This window comes from Vanellus vanellus, assembly GCF_965231255.1.
Source record: "Vanellus vanellus genome assembly, chromosome: 1".
Taxonomy (NCBI): Eukaryota; Metazoa; Chordata; class Aves; order Charadriiformes; family Charadriidae; genus Vanellus; species Vanellus vanellus.
The window spans coordinates 201,439,408-201,454,255 of record NC_138905.1 but is presented as its reverse complement, the minus strand read 5'-3'; the positions used below and the strand labels follow the sequence as shown (position 1 = coordinate 201,454,255).

Genomic DNA, 14,848 nt, shown 5'->3' with positions numbered 1-14,848 from the left:
ATATACAAAACCGTATCAAGCTCCCAGGATGACAATCGCATCACCAGCTGGTACTGGGGCAGTCCCAGGCTGGACTCGGTGACAGATGGGAACTGGATTCCGGATCTTCATTCAGGATCGGGATCACAGGCAGACAAACAGACAGAGTCCTCCTCGGACGCCGGCCATTGAAGAAAGAGCTGTCCCTTTGATCCCTCAGCTTTTACACTGAGCATGAGGCAGATGGGATGGAATACCCTGTTGGTCAGTTTTGGGTCACCTGTCCTGTCCGCTCCTCCCTGCAGGTGGGACCTATCTACGCTTTTCTGCTTTCCAACACTCCAACGGGGCAAGTAACCAAGTTGGTTGGCCTTGGGGGTTATAGCAATAAGTATAAGCAGGAGCCTCTCTGCATACCATCTCTTGGCATCAACTATAAACATAGGTCTTATCACTCTAAGAGCAAACAGTTTCTGCAAAATACGCTATTAATGTCAGTAGTTAGAAGAGGCCCAGCAAAAAAGTAAAGTTACTGAACAAAATTGGTTCTGTTTTACCTCAAACCAGTACAGCTAGCTAATCAGAAATTGATTGATTGCATATTTCTTTAAAGTCCATATCACAAAGCCTACATATAATGCTTAGTGCAGACCATTTCATATATCTCTCTGTGTCCTGATCCACATCCATTTGATTAAAATGCATAGATGTAATATATAGTGTCTTACATGATTTTTCAGTTCTAAGACATGGTTTGAGGATTAACCAAGCATCTATCCAGGACTGTACACATAGTTATCTCAGATTATCTGAACACGAGTGAAGAAACAGCATCACTACCACCAATTTCATTAAGAGAAGGCAGCTGGTACTCGCCAGAGTACCACTTACTGCAATGAGACGTATTAAATGTATTCTCTTGCAGTGAAAGACAGGGGAAGGATACAAGATTCTTGCAATAAATGAGGATATAAAATGCTACTTGGCCGAAGAGAAACAGTTATATGCAGAATCTTTTTATCTATTGGCCTCACTTGTAGAGGTTACTTTGTATGGTTAAATGGGTCTACTAATTTCCTGTATCATCCTGGGGAATGTGTTACTGGAAAATGTTCAGTGTGTACAGATTTGTTGCTCACAGATAGAGCCTTCCAAATCTTAACGGCTGTTCTCCTTAACCTGTAACTTGCATGTTAAACATCAAGAGCAGAAGTGGTATCTGCATACAGCAGATAGTAGTTGTAGCCAATCTGTCTACTAAAACAGCAGCCTCAAACATTACTTTGTTCAGGGTCTGTCTCTTGTGGCAGTGAGATTAGTTCTGTTAGTTGATCTTAGAATAAGGTCAAACTTTCCTACAATGCTTTACCACCTGGTCTTCTCTTGGTCTCTCAATATATGGCCTTCACATGAAGCGTCGTTACAATCTGCCCTAAGGACAGCGACAGCAACAGTCCAAACACTTTTTCATTCAACTCCTTCCAAACGTTTTCTGAATATGTAACCTGAAGGTGAGTCATTGTCTTCATGTCTTGTAGTCACTTGGCCATCCATGTTGCTGCAGGAAGAATATTCATATGTGCTGCCGGATGCTGAATATCACAAATACAACACCCAGTTTTTGTCTTCCCTGCCTTCCCAGTCTTCAGCTACCGACATATTCAGGGACCCTGGCATGGAAATTAGCATGGCTGGAGGCAACTTCTGTTCGATCCCCTGGGTGTCACAGTGCCAATCCCTCCTTGATTCAGTCTTAAAAATTTAAGGGAAACACAAAGATCCAAAAAATACTGTGTCTCTTCCTTTCTTCCTCTGGAGAAAATCTGAATATAGTATTGGCCAGAACTTTTCTTCTTCAGCTATTTCAGTAGCCTAAGAAAACACCATCCTTTTTGTTTGTTTTGCTCTGTGGCAGCCTGTAGAGACTTGTGGGGGAATTTTGGGAAATAACTGCGTATATTGTGACATGCACCCAGCTATGAATCTGGCTGCATATCTGTTTTTAAAATGCAGTTTCCTTCATATTTTTTTTTTCTTATTTTGGGCCTATTATATAGCAGGCAGCCAAGAAGTATTAAATTTTATATGAAATAATAACTACTGGCTATTGATAGTAAACCAATATGTTCTTGACTTTAGAAAAAGCTTAAAATCCAAGCACATCAAGGACAGTTAATTAGGAAAGAGAAATGCATTAAGTATCTACTAGAGCTTGTTTGAGAAAATAAAAATTAAGTGGTCTGGTACTGATGTTTTTGCCAAGCCCAGAATCAAATTTTAAGGATCCTATGAGGCAGTTAAAAACAGTTAATTATAAAGTCTAACAGCCATAATTAAAGAAAAAGAGCCCCAAAGATATGTGCACATTCTGAAAACCTGAAAGGCTTGGCACTGACTACTCATATCTCACTGGTCATCCTTTAAGGCCTCTTCATATCAATAGTCCAGGAAACATAGAATCATAGAATGATTAGAGTTGGAAGGGACCTTAAAGATCATCTAGTTCCAACTGCCCTGCCACAGCCAGGGACATCTTCCACTAGACCAGCTTGCTCGAAGCCCCGTCCAGCCTGGCCTTGAACACTTTCAGGGATGGGGCAACCACAACTTCACTGGGCAATTTGTTCAAGTGCCTCACCACCCTCATAGTGAAAAATTTCTTCCTGATGTCCAATCTAAATCTACCCTCTTTCAGTTTGAAGCCATTCCCCCTCGTCCTATCACTACGTGCCCTTGTAAAAAGTCCTTATTCAGCTTTCTTGTTGGTGCCCTTCAGATACTGAAATGCTGCAATAAGGTCTCCCTGGAGCCTTCTCTTCTCCAGGCTGAACAACCCCAACTCTCTCAGGCTGTCCTCATAGAAGAGGTGCTCCAGTCCTCTGATCATCTTCATGGCCCTCCTCTGGAGATACTCCAACAGGCCCAAGTTGTTTCCTGCTGAAGGGTCTGATCTGTGACTTGGCTTTATGTTTGGTACTGCAACTGTTTGCTAATAGCTGATGGACTGGGTGTTGGACTGTACAATTGAAAAGCAGCCTGCCTAGGTGGTATAGTTATCCAGAAGGTAAACAAGATGATCCTATGAAGCAGGATGCAGTTGTTCTCCCTTTAGCTGATGCAAAGCCAATTGAGTGTGAGGAGTAAGGTTGTAAAGTAAAATGTTTTGACAAAATATCAGGGAAAAGGACTTTTAACCAGAACTTAAATTGACTAGTTATTCCTAAAATATTATGAATCACAAGTTCGCTAAAGGAGAAACTTAGGTATTTGTTGTTGATTTTTATTGCTAAAATCAAACCAGTTGTTTTGCACAGTGAGGGCAGCTGAGTAGAGCCTACTTCATTTTGTTGCCCATTTCTGTACTTGGCTTTTCTTTTTTTTTTTTTTTTTTTCAAAACAGCCTGTCAGAATGGTATGCCCAATTATAATAAACATTGCTCCAGAAAGGATGTTAGGCACGCTTTTATTTCTTCTTTAAACTAATTCAGCTGTTTATTTTCCAAGTATATTCTAACTTTGCTTAATAAGGTAGGTTGTCAGGTTCTTAAAGGCTGCCAAAATTACCAATTTATATCTGTCAGTTTTAAGTCAACACTTACTATAGTTACTCTGCTTGCTATGGTTGCCCACAGTTCAGCCTCATGAATAACCCTTAAAAATACTAGATAATTACACTATTCCCATACCTAATTTACGCATTTCAATCAAACAAGAAATAGCTTATGGTCTATTCCCCGGTTGATTATAGCTTCTTCTATATTAAAAGGGCTACGCTTGTAATTTACTTGCTTATGCCAGATGGCAAGTCCCTAATTAAATACACTTCTCATGTGCCTAATTTTTCTGCTTGCATTTTGGCAAAGCTAAAATCTCAGTAGGGCCAACAGATTGTTGGGGTGTGTTATTAACATTAATAATTGTTATTTTTACAGTCTTTGTAGTGAATGGTAGCTCAAAAAAGATCTGCTGGATCAAGGGCTGTGACTTAACCTTTGGTACTAAAGCTCTACCTCCATACAAGTTCAGAACTTCAAACCACATTCTTAAAGATGATTTACTGTACACTTCTACTCTTGCTCTTTAGAGGCTGTTTGAGTTTCTGCCACAGAAGGTTGGAACACAGATTGCTATTTTGTTATGGTAGTGAGAAAATTTGTTTGTCCTTTTTCTGCTTCCTTTCCATTGGCCTTCTTTTTCTCTTGCTAGAACATCACTAGGGGTGAAAACTCCTGAGGATCTCAGCTAAACGCTGATCTTCCATTGTCCGCCTGATGAGGATGATCATCTTGATCCAGAAAAGTGACTCTGGATTAAGTACATCAGTCTGGTATTCTTAAATATGGTTCAGTATAGGGTCTCCATAGAGTGATCTCAGAAAATGATAAATTAAACTGTATTTTAAAATATAGCTGCATTTTGTTAACCAAAGATTGCCCAGGCCTTCAAGGTGAGGAATTCTTTCCGTGAACTGTTTTGCTGGGTTGACTCCATACCTGTGTGGTACAGGTCTAAACTGACCTTAGTAGGTTAGAAGTGAGGGACTCAGACTCAGTTCCAGAGTGAAAAATGGAAATACTACAAATACCGTGTACTTCTAGTTTCCAAAATAATAGCTCATGTATATGTGGTTTTGGCTGCTTTGCTTTATAGCACTAAAAATGCTTTTTATCGTGCCTTTTCTCACCACCCCCTCCCCCATTTTTCATATTTTAAAATTCTAAGGCTTGTTTTCCCTGACATTCTTTTAGTGATTCATCAGGTGTAGTATGATTTGGAGTGCAAAATTAAGAGTAATCTACTTCAGAACAGTTTTGCAATGGCAGCTTGTAAAATGGAAAGTCATTAATCATTCAGAGTTTTATAGCATAGTTTTAAAGGAAAAGTAAAATGCTTTGGGAACATGGCTTTTTCTTGGCTACCAAAAAAAACCCCACAGGAGATAATCAGTATTGGATAAAAGCTTTTCCTACCCTGTCTGCAAGAAATTATTTCGTTCAGTGGAAGTATGTCTGGTTTCAGAGAACACGTAATTTGGTTATAATGTGGCGTATACTGTGCAAACTGTTGAAGAAAAGTGTATCCTTTTGTCCATTAGCTAACTCATCCTACTGCATACGATGCTAATGTGAACATAGGTGGGTATGGCAGACTGCCTAACCTGGGGGCTTTTTGTTGTCCTTCCTTGCTGTGTTCCATTAATAAGAGTGACTGAATCAGGTAAGACCTCATGGAAGTGGCGAAGGTTGTTCATTGCTTAAGGACGTTGAAAAATACTCCAGAAAAGACAATTTCAGAAAGCACAAGTTTACCAAGGAGTGCAAAGGCAGAGAGAAGCACAGCAAGGGTCTAGGAGCCTGCAGCTCCAGAGGAACAGTCAAGAGGAGAAATTGCTGCAAAGGCCACAGAGCTGCAAGTCAGATTTCACAGGTGATAAAATGGAAAGCTCCTTGATTCTGGAGGAAACTTCTGAGTTTTCTGCAACTCATAAAATTACTCAGGGGGCAGACATCAGGTCTGAAAGCAAGGATTCTTTTTGAGCAAGGGTTCTCTTTGAACAAAGAGAAATGGGCAGGAAATGACCTGTTTATAAGCTTTCCTCTATTTATATTCTGCCTTACCTGGCTGCTTCCAGGTTCTCTCTTTAAAAAACAAAACCAAAAGAAGTTATGTTTTATAGTGTAATTAAAATGAAGAAACTTTTAGTTTACTTTGAGGAGCTCACTGTAAGAGAAAGTTTTAAGCAGATCCACTTCAAAGTGCTGTTTTGTATGTGTAAATTGTTTAGAAATAGATCATGTAAAGTTATATACTTACATACTTACATACTTCTTATATATACTTCTTATATACTTCTTATATAGCTGAAGCCTTCATTATTCCTGTTTGTCTTTTACACTGAATATTCATCAGAATGTGTGAACACAAGCAATCATGTAAAATGAAGATTTTTAAAACTTCTTTTTGTCTAGATTATTGCTAAATAAAATTTATGTGTAAATTGTTTAGAAATAGATCATGTAAAGTTATATACTTACATACTTACATACTTCTTATATATACTTCTTATATACTTCTTATATAGCTGAAGCCTTCATTATTCCTGTTTGTCTTTTACACTGAATATTCATCAGAATGTGTGAACACAAGCAATCATGTAAAATGAAGATTTTTAAAACTTCTTTTTGTCTAGATTATTGCTAAATAAAATTTAGGGTATAGATTCTATATATGCCTGTTTTGCTCACTCATTGATTTATGCTAACATCCGCCTTTCTCTTGGAGCAAGATTTAGTTACGTAAATGACCACATTTTACTTATTAGCTAAAACATACCTTTGGGTTAACTCCTCCTTCAGTTTTATTTATTTTCCTCTGTTTTGTTCTGTTAGCTTTAAATTTTCGTTAATTTTTTGGAAGTGCTTCTGAGGTTTTGAAAGCTGAACCCGTGCAACAAGAGAAATTGAAGTTCTCTGTAGGACTCATAAGACATTATTAAGAATGTATTCATTTAATTTATACTAGCTAAACAGCCAGTCTTACTCTTTCTCTCTCTTTGAGCATACATGCTGGTCTGTAGTATGACCATCCCACAATAACTTTTTCCAGTTGTTTAACAGGGAAGAAGCACTGTATTAACACTATATCTTTTCTCTTAAATATTTAACTAGTGTTCCATCTTTTTATCGCTGTTATTGATGACTGCAGTTTTAAGAAAATTAAACTAATGTAGGTTACTCCTATGGAAATAATTCAATAGTCAGTTGCTCCAAATATAAAATTGCAATCCACTAAAACTTTCTGGGCATGGAGTCTGTCAGGGAATGAGCTCTGGGACCATGGTTCCTGTTACAGTGTCCTGGCCAAAGCACTGTAATTTTCATATTTTCACTTCTCTTCTTCTAAATCTTTTGGAACAGGAACCATTTTTCTTGTGTGCCTTAACTTTTTTTTTTTTTTTAATTAGCTCCTGTGCTTCCTTTCTTTCTGGGAGGATGCATGCTGGTACTGAATGAAAAAAAATATTCTAACTAGTGAAGTAGACACTAGGTATCTCTGAGTAGGGAAGGAAACAAGAAAAATGAAAGGAGATAAAAGAAATAAGAAGAATGCAAAAGAGAGTGGTAAACTCTCATTCTCTATGGTTTTGTACCTGTACAAACCTTTATGCAATATGAGAATTATGGGTACAGATGCAGAGTTTCCACGACCTATTAAACCTGTTCTACCATGGAGGGTCAGTCATTCAGTGTTCTGTTTTATACAGCCACTTATACTGGGTGATAGCCATGTATTTCACTTGAATTCTTCAGAGTTCGGATATCCCAAGGCAGAAGACTAGTCTACCCTGCTGTGGATGTTTAGTGGGTTTGGGGGTTTTGGTTTTGTTTTTAGTGAAGGACAAGTGGTGTAAAAGGGAGTATCATGACCAAAGAACATGAAACACAGTTCTCTGTTGATTGTCAGTGTTGCTGACATCTGTTGTAGAAGTGATTTGTCAGACTGTACCAAATACAACTATATTATTCTGCCTGTCACAGAGTGCTTGCAGATGGAGCTGTGAGTAGGTACGTAGTGAATCATACCCTAAAATAAAAACCCCAGTGCACAAAATAATGAACTTACTGTGGTGGTTTTTTTCTCCCCAGTATTAAGTTAGGCAACATCTGTTGCCTTTAGAATACTGCTACAGCAAGGTCTCTCCATTGTGTCTTCCAGTCTGCATGCAAGCTGCAGAATCCAAATTAGTCTTTCCCTCCTCAAGTGGACTCTTTGAAAGGGTCTACAAACCTGAGCTTGCTTGTTTGCTCTTAGAAAAGCAGTTTGTGCTGTCCTACATCTATTTCAGTTCACCCCTCAGGCTCATCTTCGCACAGAGTCCAGCAGTGAGCACAAAGTACACATGCAGCTTTTCACTTGCTGCCTCACTACTTAACCTCTTTAAAGGGTCATACCGAATTAAACCCACAGAAATTAAATAGTTTTTAATCAAATCGGGTGAAGAGGTAATCCAAGCAGAAGATCCAAGAGAAGGAGGAGTGTGGCAGCAAGGAGCTGCACCAGAGGTTGCAATGCTGCTAAGGTGATCAGGCAATAGACCCACAGCCAGCTGTTTGTGCTCATAGATGGGAAAAATTGCTAGAAAGCATCCACAGGACCTGCTGTGCACTGACACACTGGGCAGTTGGATACTTACTTATAAGTCCTTTATTTTCATCTTGTCTTACATAGACATTTTCAGATTTTTCTGTTTTAGTTTATTCTTGTTCATGCTCTAATAAAACATAAATATTCTGAGTTTCAAACCTCTTTTGAACCTCCGCATACGTATCATTGTGATGCAATGGTGTAGGCAGATCTCCCTTAAAGCCTTGTATATTTGGGGGTCCTGTGTTTATATTCCAATCGGTTCCTATTGGAGTATTTTCCACCTTGTTTAAGTAACTATTTAAAGCAATGACTTTTAGAGCTTTATATAGGTACAACAATAACTTTAAAATGTTTCTTTCTATTTATATGTGAAGGATTCAGTCCTCCTTTGGCTCACTGTTTTGCTCGGGTTTAAAAGAAGACATCCCTTTCTAGATATTCACCATAGCCATAGTCTTAGGAAAGGGCAAGGTCTCAATCTATCAATAAATGGCCTGCTGTCCTATCCCTTACAAATTTAAAAAGCATCAAACGTAGCCAACTCAAAATGCTTTGGAGGGAAACAATAAAAATATTGTTCCCAACAGTTCTTGGTTCGTATCATATTAGAGCCTCTAACAGCAGTGGGAGGTCAGGAGAACTGGAAAAAATCTTCTTTGAAAAGGTGATTTTTCTGTTGCATCATTATTCAAGCTCAGAAGTGACTAACGTGCACAAGAAAAAGAATCCAGACATTTGGACATTTCCCCTCAGTTCTTGGAAGTCCAGAGAAGTATAGTAACTGACTACTTTTTATATTTTCTGACCATTAGTAAAACTACCCCCCACTTTAGTTGTTTGAGAATGTGGTTGATTTTGGTTTTTGCATTCAGTGATTCTAATAGATAAATATTTGTGTGTGATTATTTTTTTTTGCATTTGTTAATTCTAATAGGTATATATTTTCATGTGAATTTTTCTTTTTTTCCCAAAGTATGTGCCATTTTGTCATTAACATAAATTGCTTTTGCTGTACTACTTGACCTTTCTGAACCTTTATCAAGGTATCCTTTAATATTAGATACAGCGAAATTTCTGTTTCATCTGGAGTTATACATCAGTACAACCTAATTTTAGCTATATTTACTGTTTGCCACATAACTACAATTGTTCAGCAGTAGAGGAGTTCTGTTCTTAGTTAACTGTGTTATTAACTATCTCTTGCAATGCAGGTTTGGGGATACAAGAGGCTTGGGGTGTCTTGTTTTTTTTCTGAGGAGGGAGTGTGACTGACTGACTAATTTTATGCCACAAAGAGAAAGACACTGCAAATGAAGTAAGAGCATAATTCCAGTACTAGCCAGGTACTCTTTTGACTGCACAGATGATCTAAGAATCTATTTCCTGACTCCACTATATAAGCCTCTATGGACACATACTGCCTTTTCACAACTAGAGAGAATCTAATGTGGAGAATTAAATTAAAAATTTAATAATTGCTGATCTCTCCTCACTGATACACTGATCTCTTCTCCCTGGTATCCAGTGACGGGATGCGTGGTAATGGTGAAGAGCTGCATCACTAGAGATTCAGACTGGACATTAGGAGGCACTTCTTTACTGAGAGGGTGGCCAAACGCTGGAACGGGCTTCCTAGAGAGGTGGTCGCTGCCCCAAGCCTGTCAGTGTTAAAGGGGTATTTGGACAATGACCTTAATAACATGCTTTAACTTTCGATCAGTCCTGAATTGGTCAGGCAGTTGGACTAGCTTATCAGTGTAGGTCCCTTCAAGTTGAAATATTCTAGTCTAGTCTAGTCTAAAATAAAGCTAAAATTTCTTCTTATTATTAACTGTAAAATTCTTGTGTAGTACTTTATTTCTAAGATAAACTCTGTTTTCCATAGAGGCTAGAATATTCTTCTTTTGCCCTAATGCCCTTTGCTTAACAAGTCCTTATCACACTCTTTAAACATATCACAGACTTGCAAAGTATCTAAAAAGTTAGAGAAGCTGATAGGGATAGGACTAAATGGCTCCTATGTCTGTTTTAGTTAGATGAATTAGTTAAACTGATACATGATAGTCATTGGCTTCTCTGCCATTCTATTGTCTCATACTTTGAGGGATTAGCAGATGTTCTTGAATTCTTGTAGGTATACACAGAATTTTTGTAAAAATTCTAATTTTAACATTGCAACAGAAATATTTTTATTATTTTTCATGTAGATTTCTGACTAATATTTATTTCTCATTTACAGTAAACAGTGCTGTCATGAGCATTTGCAGTCCAAGCAGGCACTGGGTGTCTAGTGTTTCATTTGAGTTCCGCAATTTTAAGCTCAGTGGATTTTGGTCCATCGCCTGTAAGATGTTGTCAGTTAAAGTAGTCAGGAGGGCAGTTCAGCAGTATATCTTGTTCTTCCCCCGTACTCATGAAAATTTGTCCTTTCTCTTTCCATTTTTTGCATTTAAATAGGAAGACAGCTTCCTTCAGATGATCCAGAACTCACCAACAGTGGCTCTTGCTTCAGTCTTGCTTCATGAGAACTTCAGAAGATACTAACTGAGGTATTTATTTGTTCTTTCCATTTTTACAATTTCTAATTTGCAGATGTTAGATAGGTAGAAGAGCAGACAAAAGACATAATGAATCTAGACCAAGAAAAGTAATCATACATGGAAAATAACATGAAAGTTCTGTCCATAAAGAGAGCTACTGGGTGATACAGTCTAATCTCTTAGTATAGCTGGGCACAATGTCAATCAGTCTTTTTTTATAAATTGAGAAATCAAATAATTACAAATATGCCAAAAGGAAAAATATTAAAATGCAGTTAAAATGTTGCTTTTGGGGGTCTTCTGTTCAGGTTTATGTGTTCCTCTGCTTTTCTCCAGGAATGGACAAAAGAGTTTGCAGGAAATTCCTAGACATGAATACCCAATCATCTATAATAATGACTGAATAATGAACCCTTCCAAACTATCTGGCATTTATAGGTTTCTTCCTCTAATACTTACAGGGAATTTCAATTAAAGAAGAGCTTTGGTGTTAACACAATACACAAATGCTTTCATCCCAGTTTATCTTTCGTAAATCCATGAGATTAAATATAAAAGCTTTTTTAAAGATATTGATAAATATTTTATTATTAAAAACATTTGTCATTTTTGTCAGATAGCAGTGAATTAATTCCTCTGTATAGAAAAGAACTTCTCCATTTGTATATGTAAACAGAGTTTGATAAAGGATTAATGACCACAGAATTCATAAAGGGAAAAAAGTATCTTGTAAGCCTGTGATCAGTTGGATTTGTGTCAGTCCTAAATTTATGATTTGCAGCTGTTAAATGTCTGATAGAAGCTTCATGATCTAAAGCATGATAACAATGTGAGTGTATGGCTAGAAAAAAGGAAACATTGTGCTTTGGGAAATGAAATTGTCCAAACAAACGGATAATGATTATAATGCTTCACATAGCACAAAACTTTTATTCTGTAAGTCTTATAAATGTATGTTTTAATGCTGCTTAAATTGCAGACAGCTACCAGCACAGATTTGAAAATATTGTAGGTTGAACGGAAAGTCTTTTGGGCAGTGTTTGTATAGTCAGTCTAATGTAAGCAGTGCCAGGCTGGAATTCTTGTTTCTGCATTTGAGAACTCAAAGCTTAAATAGCACTGACAAAAGATCTCTCATAATTCCTGTAATAGATGCAACTTTATTTTTAATAGCTCTTGGTATTTATATGCATCTTTCTTAAATACCAAGAATGGCTTAACCTTTTTGGAAAGATTGGTAATCATTAGTGTAGTTACTGTATAAAATTTGTATGTACTATTACTGGTATATTATATGTATTTTCTTTTTTTTTAAGAGACTTTATATACCAGCCAGTATAGATTATAGTTAGAGTAATTTTAGCATTAAAATTAAAAGTTTTCAGAAAAACGACTATCAAAATTCAGTTGTATGTTACGTATGGATTCAGAAAAGGAAGCAGAAGTCTTTTTGTTTCTAATTGTGCATTGTGTGCTGTTAGCAGCTGACTATGTTAATAGTTTTTACATGCAGCTTCTATGAAGAGCTGCATATTCTCAGATTTTAATAAAGCAGTTGGTGTTATGTGACAGGTTGGGCCATTTTAGTACGCATTATGGATTGGTTATGTCTTACAGTGGGGCAGTTCATTTCTGGAGTCAGTACACAGCTATTTTAGCAGTAGAATTAGCCTCTTATGTCACAGATTATAATTAGCTGTGTCTGTATGCCAAAGCAACAGGATGGAATGCAAAACACAGCCAAACATGTGAACGAATTTTCTTCCAGTGATATTTGGCCAGGCCTAAAATATCTTCCTCTCCAGATTTGAAAGTAGTGGAAAAGTTAGACAGTTCTCTCTTGGGAAGAGACTGATTGTAGTTTATTCAGAAGTCCAAATTGTTTCAGATCTCTAAGGTAAGTAGCATTTTTTTTTACTTTCTTTTTATATCTGTATGAAGATATTAGCATATTAATAATAGAGTTGGGTTTTGTTTGTTCTTTACTTATTACATGGATGTATTGAGCTTCTCGCCCGTCTCATTTTCTGTGCAACATTTCAGGCTGATTCTGTCCTCATTTAAGGATCACGTTAATGCTTATGTCATTTATTTTAGTACCTCAATTTAAGTGTTCATTTTTATATACTATTATTATTTGAGATTCTGATAGTTTAATTATACTTGGTTTTACAATTAAATGCAGTATTAGGTTGCATAGTTTAAACTTGCACTTGTGTAATATTAAGAAGCTAACTTGTAGTACTTTTTAAATCTTCTACAATATCATATTACTGTACTTGTGTAAATATCTGATTTGCAGTTGTAAACCTCTGATGTTTGTAGTTCTAAATTTTTCTCAGTTTATCTATCAATCACATACTGAAAGTTAAATTTAATAAAGAATGGATCCATGCTTCTGTTGAACACTTCTTTCTGACTTGACAGTGTAATAATAACCTTCTATCTGAGGAACTCAGAACCAAAATCAGTTCTAACTTCTGTGAAGCATACTTGAATTAATATGGAGCGTCCAAATATGTGTATATAGAACTCCTTTTACATGTTTGTAATCTCCTTGAATTCAAATACATTTTCTCTTGGATAATTTCACTGACTGAAAGAAAATTACTAATTGGGTATCAGTTGGTTACTGATTCATTATCAAATAATTTATTGGAGGATACTTGGTGTCTCTCCACCAACAGGTGCTCGCACGGCATATTGTATCGTGCATCAGAACGAGCACATAACTTCCTAAAACAGGACATTGCCAAAGTGTAGGAATGTGATTTGACTGCATCAACACCAGTCAGCTAGGCTCCTTTTATAGAGATAGGGGTGGTTTCACCTTATCTGTCTTAAATCTCATCCTAATTGAGCAGGAGATGAATCATGTCCTAGAAGTGTCTGGCTCTCTCCATTGTCTGTGGAGGGGGCCTAGGTAAGTATGGCTGATATGACCTGTGTTTGGTGCATAGCCACATCCAAATAAGTAATCCACGTGAGTGAACTGTAGTAACTTTGTGCCTTAGAGTTCTGAAAGCTTGCAGTCAGTTAAGATTTTGGAAGTTTTGGTTGTGATGCATAGCCACAACTGGTGCCACTTTGGCTGAGATTAATGTCCCTTTATCTTCTAAACAACTGTGATATTCATATATTAGATATAGACTTCCTTTCCAGTACATAATGAAGAACAAATGGTCCTAGAATACCACCAAAGGGTAAGAACCACTGTGTAGAGTTAAATTAAAAATGAAAGGATCTAAATTAAGCCCAGCATTAGAGGGAACCATTTAAAATCTCTTTTCTAAACCTTTACACTTTTGCTAGTAACGTCCAACCTCTTCCTGCTTGAAAAAAAGTGGTTAAAAGCAGGTTATATTTTAGGTTTTGTTTGTAATCATAAGGCTTTAGTAACAATATGAAGATACAATATTCATCCTTACTGTAACAGGTTTGTAATTGTACCCATGTGTGACTATACTTAGTGTTGAGAATACTCATGCAAGAATGTATGTTTTAAGCTAAGGGAAAAGAGTTTTGGAGCAACAGTTGAAAGAAAGAAATGGATATAGTATATCATACAAACCTGAGCATCTGTCTAAAGGCACAGAAATGTTGGGTGTATGAAGATCCTCTTGCTTGAATAGCCTTGTGCGATTTATTCCTTCCTGTGAAAAGTAGTGCCTTTTACATGAAATATAAATCCCAGGTCCAGACCTCTTACAGTTTTTAATTATTTTCGTGACTTGGAATTCAGTAAGCTGGATTTCCTGGGGACTTATTTCTCAAAGTTGATTGTCTTAGGTGTTTAACAAGCAGTGACTCCAGGTTTTCTGTAACAGAGACATTTACAGGGTCTTTCTCTCATACAGGTTTTCTGATATCTAATAAGGTCTTCTTGCCCATTGCAGTCTCTCAGTGCAGACATAAGTGGGGTTTCTTCTCTCTTCTGTCTCATTTTCAGAAAGTTTGTAGGAATGTAGCATTTCTGAGACCTCTACTTGTCTGTTCAGTTTGGTTGAAATTGGCCAAGAAGCTCAAAAGCTATTGTAGGAGCGAGAGAAAGGAATGGAAGACAGACGATTTAGACAGTGACATAGAGGTGGTTGCTTTTTTATTTATCAAACCAGGCTAAAAGCATCATAGCAGTTCGGGTAAGAGGTTAGTTCAATATCCTGGTTAAACGATATTCTCAC

At 37.0% G+C, this 14,848-nt stretch overlaps 1 protein-coding gene across 2 annotated transcripts in view; it reads left to right on the top strand.

The window, feature by feature from the left end:
* Window positions 1–14,848, top strand: part of SGCG (sarcoglycan gamma) — a 144,931-nt gene that overhangs the window by 31,020 nt on the left and 99,063 nt on the right. Inside the window, exon 2 of one of the 2 annotated variants that reach the window (XM_082487294.1) lies at window positions 10,585–10,676. The gene's annotated coding sequence lies outside the window, so the exon portion shown is untranslated. Of the gene's footprint in view, window positions 1–10,584; window positions 10,677–12,469; window positions 12,565–14,848 lie in introns of those variants that run through there. The other variant, XM_082487295.1, reaches the window with a different exon arrangement.